This window comes from Triticum urartu, chromosome 1A (genome assembly GCF_056163025.1).
Source record: "Triticum urartu cultivar PI428250 chromosome 1A, HENAU_Tu73, whole genome shotgun sequence".
Classification (NCBI taxonomy): domain Eukaryota; kingdom Viridiplantae; phylum Streptophyta; class Magnoliopsida; order Poales; family Poaceae; genus Triticum; species Triticum urartu.
In genome coordinates this window covers 410342203-410354006 of record NC_141873.1, presented here as the reverse complement: position 1 = coordinate 410354006, position 11804 = coordinate 410342203, and the positions used below count along the sequence as shown (strand labels likewise).

The 11804-nt window shown below is 47.2% G+C and overlaps 1 long non-coding RNA gene across 1 annotated transcript; it reads left to right on the top strand.

The window, feature by feature from the left end:
• Nucleotides 1–8515: 8515 nt before the first annotated feature.
• Nucleotides 8516–11586, top strand: LOC147991467 (uncharacterized). Its single transcript, XR_015603431.1, has 2 exons — nt 8516–10051; nt 11302–11586. It is a non-coding gene; the product is annotated as an uncharacterized LOC147991467 (long non-coding RNA).
• The last annotated feature ends 218 nt before the right edge of the window (nt 11587–11804 follow it).

Genomic DNA, 11804 nt, shown 5'->3' with positions numbered 1-11804 from the left:
CGGATAACTATAGCGGCAGTATAGCCGGTCTAACATCGGACGTTTTCGGTCTCCGGAGACAGATGTCGGGCCCTCTCTCTCTCTCTTCTCGCCCTTGCAGTCTCGCCACAGCCCACCTAGTCCATCCTCCTTCCCCTCTTTGCTTCCGGAGTTTTCCGATGCGATCGCACGGTCCGAAACCTTCTCTGCTCAGTGCATCACCCCCCTCGCGCGTGCGTTCGAAAAGCTGTCCCGGACCCGACCCGGGCAGTCGCCACCGTTGTGTCCGGATCATCCCCAAACGTCTCCAAAGAATCACCGTTTTATTATTTGGACTCCCTAGCCTATTCTTTCTGAACCGTCCGATTTCGATCGGAGGATCCAAACTCCTTTTTTTCCTTATATTTATAGACCACCACCTACCAAATCTAGCCTAACCCTAAAACCTAGGAGGCTTGTCCCTCCCTGCCGCCACTCCTCTCCCACATCGGGATCCCCTCCCGATCCAGTTCCACTAGAGATGAATCGCAGCAACCACTTTTCCTTCCTCGTGTTCAGATCCCACCAAATCCATCCCCACAGCCATCCTCTGCTCCCTCCCCAGCAGATGCAGGCCCTTCCTCGTTCCTTGGCACCGCCAAGTCGTGCCCTCGCAGGACCCGTCACCCCGCCAAGTACCTCGCCGGAGCACCTGCTACCAAGTCCACCCGATGCGCCATACGGGAGAGGAGCTCCCCGCAGCGACACCCGAACCCATCCATCTGCAGCGCCATGGCCTTCGTTGACTTTCTGCCCGCACCGGTGCCATAGCCCGCTCCAGATCCGGCCGGGCTCCGCCAAGTCGCCGCTCCTTCGGATTCCGGTGTTCAGGTCCTCCCCCGTAGCCAACCTGCCCGTTCCCGGCCTCTTCGCTGTGCTCTGCCGTCCTCTGCCCGGCGACCAGCACAGCAGCAACCGCCATGGAGCCCCTTGCCTGCGCCATGGATCCGTGCCCAGCCGTCCTTCCATGCGCCGTTCCTCGCGCGCTGGACCTCCCTAACCTTGCTGGAGCCCCACGTCCAAGCCCCGTCGACCCCTCCGGGACCTGCTGCTGCCGCCAAGTCCGCCTATTGCGGCCTCTGCTTCCTCTACTCGGTGCGCTGCCCGAGTCTCCCCTGCTTCGCCAAGCCATCGTCTCCGGCCAAAGTGTCTTCCTCGCGTCGAATCTCGCCGCCCCGCCATGTTCCTGGAGCCGCGGTGCCCGCTCGTCCTCAAGTTCACCGGCATGAGCATCCCATGTCGCCGCTGCCGTCCCGGGTGCCGAGACCTGTTCGTCTGCACTCTACAGCGAGCGCGCCCGTGCGCGTTGACCCTCTCCTGATCGAGCTGGGCTGCCAGATCCATCGGTCCAGCACCCCCCCTTGCCTTGCCAGGCCCAATGTGAGGAAGCCCATCTTCCGGTTGTCCCTGCGCATTGTTGGGCTAGTCAATTTTGGCCCGTGTTGTTTTTTTTGCTGACTTGCGATTTTACTATTTATTCCTGAGACTGCAGTTTTACAGAAAAACCCTCCATATTCATGCATTTAATGTCTCACAAACCATGCATCGAATTAAAATAAGTTATATATGAAATATGCTTAGAATCTTGTCTAGTTTCATAATTTTCAACTTTCATGCAAGTTTGAAATGTTTAAATTGTTGTTTGGTTTAATTTGCCTATTGCCATGTTAAAATGCTTTAATTCATAACTTTTTAACCGTAACTCGGTTTGTAACAAACTTTATATGTAAATGGGGTGGAAAAATGCCTAGTTTAACATGATGCACTCATCTAGCATGTTTAACAACTCTAAAATTGTGTTTAGGGCAGAACAGTACCAAACCTAATATATGCATATGAGGAGTTTCCGGACTTGTTGTTTTGTTGTTCCGGCCTCATTTAAACTTGCCTAGATTAGATAGTTTCATCATGCTTCACCTCTTTCCATGCTAACAACATTTAATCTTGTTGGGTACATAAACAAGAGAGAACTAAATAAGTCATGTGGTGTTTTCTTCAATATGCAACTCAGTTGCATATTGAGCTCCACTTAATTTGTAGGATTGTTTGTGCACTTTGCCATGTCAAGCCATGTATCATTAAACAGGACATGCATCATACTGGTTTGCGCATCGTGCCATGCTTATGTGATGATTGTTTACTATGTTGTTTGCTTTCTTTCCGGTGTACTTCTTCTCGGTAATCCGGTAACGTTGCGTTTGTGAGGATCCGTTGGCTACGCCCGTTTGTCTTCTTCTTGGACTTGTTCTTCCTTGCGGGATCTCAGGCAAGTTGACCATACCCTCGAAATCACTTCTATCTTTGCTTGCTAGTTACCCGCTCTTTTGCTATGCCTATGCTGCGATACCTACCACTTGCTTATCATGCCTCCCATATTGTTGAACCAAGCCTCTAACCCACCTTGTCCTAGCAAACCGTTGTTTGGCTATGTTACCACTTTGCTCAGCCCCTCTTATAGCGTTGTTAGTTGCAGGTGAAGATTGGAGTATGTTCCATGTTTGGAACATGGTTATTTGTTGGGATATCACAATATCTCTTATTTAATTAATGCATCTTTATACTTGGTAAAGGGTGGAAGGCTCGGCCTTATGCCTGGTGTTTTGTTCCACTCTTGCCGCCCTAGTTTCCGTCATATCGGTGTTATGTTCCCGGATTTGGCGTTCCTTGCGCGGTTGGGCTATTATGGGAACCCCTTGACAATTTGCCTTAAGTAAAGCTCTTCCATTATATCGGTGTTATGTTCCTGGATTTTGCGTTCCTTACGCGGTTGGGTTATAATGGGAACCCTTTGACAGTTCGCCTTGAATAAAACTCCTCCAGCAAGGCCCAACCTTGGTTTTACCATTTGCAATAACAACCTATAACCTTCCCTTGGGTTTTCGTGAGCCCGAGAGTCATCTTTATTTTAAACCCCCCCGGGCCAGTGCTCCTCTGAGTGTTGGTCTGAAACGGGCAGCCTGTGGGGCCACCTCGGGGCAACTCGAGGGTTGGTTTTACTCGTAGCTTGACCTATCCGGTGTGCCCTGAGAATGAGATATGTGCAGCTCCTATTGGGATTTGTCGGCGCATCGGACGGCTTTGCTGGTCTTGTTTTACCATTTTCAAAATGTCTTGTAACCAGGATTCCGAGTCTGATCGGGTCTTCCCGCTAGAAGTAATATCCTTCGTTGACCGTGAGAGCTTGTGATGGGCTAAGTTGGGACACCCCTGCAGGGATTTGAACTTTCGGAAGCTGTGCCCGCGGTTATGGGCAGATTGGAATTTGTTAATGCCCGGTTGTAGAAAACTTGAAGTTTAACTTAATTAAAATGCATCAACCATGTGTGTAACCGTGATGGTCTCTTTCCGGCGGAGTCCGGGAAGTGAACACGGTGTTGGAGTAATGCTTGACGTAGGTTGTTCTAGGATCACTTCTTGATCATAGTTGTTCGACCATGCTTTGCCTTCTCTTCTCGCTCTCATTTGCGTATGTTAGCCACCATATATGCTAGTCGCTTGTTGCAGCTCCACCTCATACCATTACCTTACCTATAAGCTTAAATAGTCTTGATCGCGAGGGTGTGAGTTTGCTGAGTCCCCGTGACTCACAGATACTACCAAAACCAGCTTGCAGGTGCCGTTGAACCGTGCAGATGATGCAACCAAGCTCAAGGAGGAGCTCGTTGAAGATCTTGTCCTTTATGTTGTTCCGTTCTAGTCGATCAGTAGTGGAGCCCAGTTGGGTCGATCGGGGATCTGTGTAGCATTTGGGGTAGTCTTCTTTTATTTTGGTTCCCTAGTCGGACCTTGATTGTATCTGTATGTTGTAATGCTTTATTCATGTATTGTGTGAAGTGGCGATTATAAGCCAACTATGTATCTCTTTCCCTTATGCATTACATGGGTTGTGTGAAGATTACCTCACTTGCGACATTTCTTTCAATGCGGTTATGCCTCTAAGTCATGCTTCGACACGTGGGAGATATAGCCGCATCGAGGGCGTTACAAGTTGGTATCAGAGCCTTCCCCGACCTTAGGAGCCCCCTGCTTGATCGAATCGCTGGCGTTGTTGAGTCTAGAAAAATGTTTTGAGTCATTTAGGATTATATATATCGGAGAGTTAGGAATTCTTTTTACTCCTCAGTCCCTTCGTCGCTTTGGTGAGGCATCCTGACATAGAGTTTTGACTCTTCTCTTCTCAAATTTTCACTAAATTTTTTTTAGGATCATGCGGGTATCTTGGAATCGTTCCGATGGTTTTGTGACGAGAACATTGTTCTTGGTGCCTCCTGTCATTTAGGGGTTGTGGCACTGTCCTGGGGAGTTGAGCTCCGAGGTGTTGTCGTCACAATTTTATCGTTGCAGTTCTGGAATACCTGAGTTTAGTTTCGCCGACATCGAAAATCTCTTTTATGCAGTTGTTGGTGAGATAACCTTGATGCCACCCAGTACTGGGGCGGGAGTTCGGGAGTATTGCCATAACTTGTATAACAGATGCTTTTCGAAGGTTGAGGTAGATGATTTCCGAAGGTTTCTTGGTTATGTGTTGAAGGATGGATATAGATGGATGTAGGATTTGCTAGTTTTGGGTGAGATATTATGCTTCCCCTGTATCCCCAACACCTGATTGCATAACTGGGAGAATTTCGGGAGTTTATAAGTGGGAATTCAAGTAGCTCTTAGGATATCTTTCCGATAGATGTATGATATGAAATTGGGGTTCGACGTCTAGTGGTCCGCCTATCCACGGTTGGTTTTACAGTGGTCTCGTTGTGTCTTAAAGAGTCCTTGGCTATGCCGACTCGGGGACACTTCGTATGTCATGTGCACTGCCTTGTACATGATGGTGCTGTACGATCGAGCCCGTGTAGGCCCCACCACGAAAACTTCGGACGAAATCTCTATCATATGTTTGTTCCGGCTTATTTTGCAAGCCAATCCTTTGTTTTGTTTTGAGTTGTGGTATTCGAGTTGCTTCGAAGTCAAATGTTCATTCCATTCCTTGCCTAAGCGGTGTTCTCATGTTCCTATGTGAATACCAATCCTTCTTGATCATCAAGATTGTTTTGTCAATCCTTTTTCACCGGCGTGTTTCTCTTCAAGTGGATCCAATCATTTCAACATCAGTAAGATCAATTATCAGTTCTTCTCAATGTTGCTTGTTTCATCCGTCTCCAAGTTGCCTTTGTTTTTCCCGCCCACCCACCCTTTTTCCTCAAGGACTAAGATTTCTTTATCAAGTATCCTTTTATTCTTGTGAAGTCTCTCCATTCCTTTTCCGTCAATTTTCTTATCCGGTGATTCTCATGAAGATCCTAACGGAGCCTCATGTTCATCATTGTTCGTTTCCCTTTCTTCTCCGGTGGATTCAATTCGAGTTTTCAATGTTGATCATATTCTTTTCTTTGTTTCTAATGATATTCACATGTCGGTGCACCTCAAAATCATTCCCCGCTTGCTATTCAATTGTTCCAGAGTGTTCAAGATATATCGAATATTAGTGTTTCCACTCTGCATTCGTTCAAGATCTTTCGAGGATGTTCTCTCATTCAAGTCTTAGTTCAACCGGTGCAATCTATCTTCCAAGTGACCTTTTCAATGGTGTTTCTTTGAGTGGGCCCTAACCCACAGGTCTTTTCCCAGGATCTTACCTGACTCTTCTTATTCTCCCGGAGTTATTCTCAAATCTTCTAAAGTTTGACGTAAGAATGAATTATCATCAGTCTAATGCCTTTCTCCAAGATCGGTCAAATTCTTTTCATCGTTGGCTCAACCTCTTCGCTTTTGATTCTTTCGTAGTGTCTAAACAATTCATGGTTGTGTTTCTCATCATCATTCTATGCATTTGAAGACCGAAGAAGAGTTTTACCTCCATATCTTATCCGTTCTCGCAGAAATTCGTGGTTCTAGTTCGAGGCCATCCTCTCATAATTGTTTTTGATTGTGAGAATTCCTTTCACCTTTCCGGAGTCCATCAATTCAGGTTTATTCATATTCAGCTTTCAGCTCTCGCTCTCCAAATCTTACCGGTGCATCATTCAAGTATTCTCTTATCAGCTCTTGAATTCTTCGTTCTCTTGTATCTAAATTCTATCAAGCATCTTCGTTCATTTGCTAAATTCTTCCCGGTGTTTCTTTATTTTTTCTTCGTTCATTTTCAATCCTTATGGTGGTTCGTTCAACATTTCTCTTCCTTCTTTATCATATTAATTCATTCGTTGTTTCGATTCTACCGGTGGTTCGTTGAAGACCCTCTCAAATTTACGCTATATCTCTCTTAATCCTTCGTACGAGAATAAGTAGTATGCCAAATCCTTTGGTTGTCATCAATTTAATTGACGAAGCATAAGCGGAATGTAATTCTTATTCTTGTTTCATCGAAGTGAGTAATTCCTTGTTTCGGAGGTTCTTCAAATTCTCTATTTTAATTGTTTCATCTTTCTTTCCCGGAGTTCCAAGTTCTCTCAATTATTTCATCGCGGAGATTCATCTAAATCATCGCAAGGCTTAACCTTGTGTTTTCAACCTCCTTTTCTCTCGTTTGATCATTCTTTTGTTACCAGAGTTCTTCATGAAGGTTCTACATGATGGTTCATCAAGGACGTAATTCCTTCTCGAGGTGTTCATTGACATTCCTTTCACAGGAGCTCAAGCATTCCTCATCTTTCAACCCGGAGTGCAATTCTTTCTAACTTATCTTTTGAGGTGGTGTTATGTCTTTCTTGATAATTTGAGTTCATGTTTCATGATTCACATGTTGGGTTATATTTCACCTAAAACCTTCCCTAAGGAATGTTGCTATTTATGGTGTTTATCGGTGATCCAAGTTTCCTCCTATTCTCGCGATGAAAGATGTTTTCATCTCTCCGTCGCTCTCAAGCAAGGAATTGTTTTTGTTTGTGGCAGGTTTTCACCTCAAGTTTTTGAGATGTTTTCCATAAGCCCTCAACAAGCCTGTTCTTTTCGTTGTTGATTTCCCAACAACTCCATTCAATCCTTCTTTTTAAGGATGCTCTCTCAAATTCATTCGAGGTAGAACATGTTGTTTTCTTCTCCGTTCTTTTCTTTGCATTCTTTCATTTCGTCCGGAGGCATTGCGATGTTGTTCTTTCGAACTGTCATCTCGTGTTGTCTAAGATCATGTCCTTTTCATGCTTATCCATTTAACCGGAGTGTTGTGTCCTCTGCTCAAGTTCTTTTCATCTTGCAAAGTCTTCCATCCCTTCTCAACCGGAGTGCTGCCCAAAGTTGTTCTTCCTTGTTCCTCTTTGCTAACGGAGTGCTTTCAACTTCATTTATCTCTGTTGTATTCTTTTCTCGAAATGGATTAACCTATTCAAGGTTCTTTGGTTTCACTCGTTTGTCAAAGGAGCAACTTAGTTTTACTTTTCTCTCTCTCTTCCGTTTTCCCTCCGGTGCCATTCTAGATCTCGGGACGAGATCCTCTCGTAGTGGTGGAGTGTTGTGACGCCCCGAGACCATTGCGCCAGGTGTCTTCCAGTTATTCGTTGATGGTGCCTTGTCTTTTGCTTGCATGTCATGTTTTTCATATCATGTCATCATGTGCATTGCATCACATGTTTTCAAAAACTTGCAACCGTCCCGGTCTCCTTGTTCCTTCCGTTGTCTGTTCTGAGCCCAACAACACTTGCACGCGCCCGCGGCATGTCCGAAATATTATTTTATAAGTGGCCGGAAAATCTCGAAATGGGATGAGAGTTGACGTGTTGTCTTATTATAGTGTAGATAGACCGCCTGTCAAGTTTCATCGCATTCGGAGATAGTTTGATGCCCCAATGGATAACTATAGCGGTAGTATAGCCAGTCTAACGTTGGACGTTTTCGTTCTCCGGAGACAGATGCCGGGCCCTCTCTCTCTCTTCTCGCCCTCGCAGTCTCGCCACAGCCCACCTAGTCCATCCTCCTTCCCCTCTTCGCTTCCGGAGTTGTCCGATGCGATCGCACGGTCCGAAACCTTCTCTCCTCAGTGCATCAACCCCCCTCGCGCGTGCGTCCGAAAAGCTGTCCCAGACCCGACCCGGGCAATCGCCACCGTTGTGTCCGGATCATCCCCAAACGTCTACAAAGTATCACCATTTTATTATTTGGACTCCCTAGCCTATTCTTTCTGAACCGTACGATTTTGATCGGAGGATCCAAACTCCTTTTTTTCCTTATATTTATAGACCACCACCTACCAAATCTAGCCTAACCCTAAAACCTAGTTGGCTTGTCCCTCCCCGCCGCCACTCCTCTCCCACATCGGGATCCCCTCCCGATCCAGTTCCACCCGAGACGAATCGCAGCAACCACTTTTTCTTCCTCGTGTTCAGATCCCACCAAATCCATCCCCGTAGCCATCCTCTGCTCCCTCCGCAGTAGATGCAAGCCCTTCCTCGTTCCTTGGCACCGCCAAGTCGTGCCCTCGCAGGACCCGTCGCCCAGCCAAGTACCTCGTCGGAGCACCTGCTACCAAGTCCACCCGCTGCGCCATACGGGAGAGGAGCTCCCCGCAGCGCCATGGCCTTCGTTGACTTTCTGCCCACGCCGGTGCCATAGCCCGCTCCAGATCCGGCCGGCCTCCGCCAAGTCGCCGCTCCTTCGGATTCCAGCGTTCAGGTCCTCCCCCGTAGCCAACCTGCCCGTTCCTGGCCTCTTCGTTGTGCTCTGCCGTCCTCTGCCCGGCGACCAGCATAGCAGCAACCGCCATGGAGCCTCCTGCCTGCACCATGTATCCGTGCCCAGTCGTCCTTCCATGCGCCGTTCCTCGCGCGCTGGACCTCCCCAACCTTGCCGGAGCCCCGCGTCCAAGCCCCGTCGACCCCTCCGGGACCTGCTGCTCCCGCCAAGTCTGCCTATTGCGGCCTCTACTTCCTCTACCCGGTGCGCTGCTCGAGTCTCCCCTGCTTCGCCAAGCCATCGTCTTCGGCCAAAGCGTCTTCCTCGCGTCGAATCTCGCCGCCCCGCCATGTTCCTGGAGCCGCGGTGCCCGCTCGTCCTCAAGTTCACCAGCGTGAGCATCCCACGTCGCCGTTGCCGTCTCGGGTGCCAAGACCTGTTCGTCTGCACTCTGCAGCGAGCGCGCCCGTGCGCGTTGACCCTCTCCTGATCGAGCTGGGCTGCCAGATCCATCGGTCCAGCACCCCCCGTTTCCTTGACAGACCCAATGTGAGGAAGCCCATCTTCCGGTTGTCCCTGCACATTGTTGGGCTAGTCAATTTGGGCCCGTGTTGTTTTTTTGCTGACCTGCGATTTTACTATTTATTCCTGAGACTGCAGTTTTACAGAAAAACCCTCCATGTTCATGCATTTAATGTCTCACAAACCATGCATCGGATTAAAATAAGTTATATATGAAATATGCTTAGAATCTTGTCTAGTTTCATAATTTTCAACTTTCATGCAAGTTTGAAATGTTTAAATTGTTGTTTGGTTTAATTTGCCTATTGCCATGTTAAATGCTTTAATTCATAACTTTTTAATCGTAACTCGGTTTGTAACAAACTTTATATGTAAATGGGGTGGAAAAATGCCTAGTTTAACATGATGCACTCATCTCGCATGTTTAACAACTCTAAAATTGTGTTTAGGGCAGAACCGTACCAAACCTAATATATGCATATGAGGAGTTTTTGGACTTGTTGTTTTGTTGTTCCGGCCTCATTTAAACTTGCCTAGATTAGATAGTTTCATCATGCTTCACCTCTTGCCATGCTAACAACATTTAATCTTGTTGGGTACATAAACGAGAGAGAACTAAATAAGTTATGTGGTGTTTTCTTCAATATGCAACTCAGTTGCATATTGAGCTCCACTTAATTTGTAGGATTGTTTGTGCACTTTGCCATGCCATGCCATGTATCATTAAACAGGACATGCATCATACTGGTTTGCACATCGTGCCATGCTTATGTGATGATTGTTTACTATGTTGTTTGCTTCTTTCCGGTGTACTTCTTCTCGGTAATCCGGTAATGTTGCGTTTGTGAGGATCCGTTGGCTACGCCCGTTTGTCTTCTTCTTGGACTTGTTCTTCTTCCTTGCGGGATCTCAGGCAAGTTGACCATACCCTCGAAATCACTTCTATCTTTGCTTGCTAGTTGCCCGCTCTTTTGCTATGCCTATCCTGCGATACCTACCACTTGCTTATCATGCCTCCCATATTGTTGAACCAAGCCTCTAACCCACCTTGTCCTAGCAAACCGTTGTTTGGCTATGTTACCGCTTTGCTCAGCCCCTCTTATAGCATTGTTAGTTGCAGGTGAAGATTGGAGTATGTTCCATGTTTGGAACATGGTTATTTGTTGGGATATCACAATATCTCTTATTTAATTAATGCATCTATATACTTGGTAAAGGGTGGAAGGCTCGGCCTTATGCCTGGTGTTTTGTTCCACTCTTGCCGCCCTAGTTTCCGTCATATCGGTGTTATGTTCCTGGATTTTGCATTCCTTACGCGGTTGGGTTATAATGGGAACCCCTTGACAGTTCGCCTTGAATAAAACACCTCCAGCAAGGCCCAACCTTGGTTTTACCATTTGCACTAACAACCTATAACCTTCCCTTGGGTTTTCGCGAGCCCGAGGGTCATCTTTATTTTAAACCCCCCCGGGCCAGTGCTCCTCTGAGTGTTGGTCCGAAACGGGCAGCCTGCGGGGCCACCTCGGGGCAACTCGAGGGTTGGTTTTACTCGTAGCTTGACCTAACCGGTGTGCCCTGAGAACGGTATGTGCATCTCCTATCGGGATTTGTCGGCGCATCGGGCGGCTTTGCTGGTCTTGTTTTACCATTGTCGAAATGTCTTGTAACCGGGATTCCGAGTCTGATCGGGTCTTCCCGCTAGAAGTAATATCCTTCGTTAACCGTGAGAGCTTGTGATGGGCTAAGTTGGGACACCCCTGCAGGGATTTGAACTTTCGGAAGCCGTGCCCGCGGTTATGGGCAGATGGGAATTTGTTAATGTCCGGTTGTAGAAAACTTGAATTTTAACTTAACTAAAATGCATCAACCGTGTGTGTAACCGTGATGGTCTCTTTCCGGCGGAGTCCGGGAAGTGAACACGGTGTTGGAGTAATGCTTGACGTAGGTTGTTCTAGGATCACTTCTTGATCATAGTTGTTCGACCGTGCTTTGCCTTCTCTTCTCGCTCTCATTTGCGTATGTTAGCCACCATATATGCTAGTCGCTTGTTGCAGCTCCACCTCATACCATTACCTTACCTATAAGCTTAAATAGTCTTGATCGCGAGGGTGTGAGATTGCTGAGTCCCCGTGACTCACAGATACTACCAAAACCTGCTTGCAGGTGCCGTTGAACCGTGCAGATGACGCAACCAAGCTCAAGGAGGAGCTCGATGAAGATCTTGTCCTTTATGTTGTTTCGTTCTATTCGATCAGTAGTGGAGCCCAGTTGGGTCGATCGGGGATCTGTGTAGCATTTGGGGTAGTCTTCTTTTATTTTGGTTCCGTAGTCGGACCTTGATTGTATCTGGATGTTGTAATGCTTTATTCATGTATTGTGTGAAGTGGCGATTGTAAGCCAACTATGTATCTCTTTCCCTTATGCATTACATGGGTTGTGTGAAGATTACCTCACTTGCGACATTGCTTTCAATGCGGTTATGCCTCTAAGTCGTGCTTCGACACGTGGGAGATATAGCCGCATCGAGGGCGTTATAGGGGCCCATAAGGGTGGAGGGCACGCCCAGGGGGTGGGCGCGCCCCCTACCTCGTGGCCTCCTCGAAGCTTCCCTTACGTGCACTTCAAGTCTTCTGGGCTTATTTCCTTCCAAAAATGGGTTCCATGAA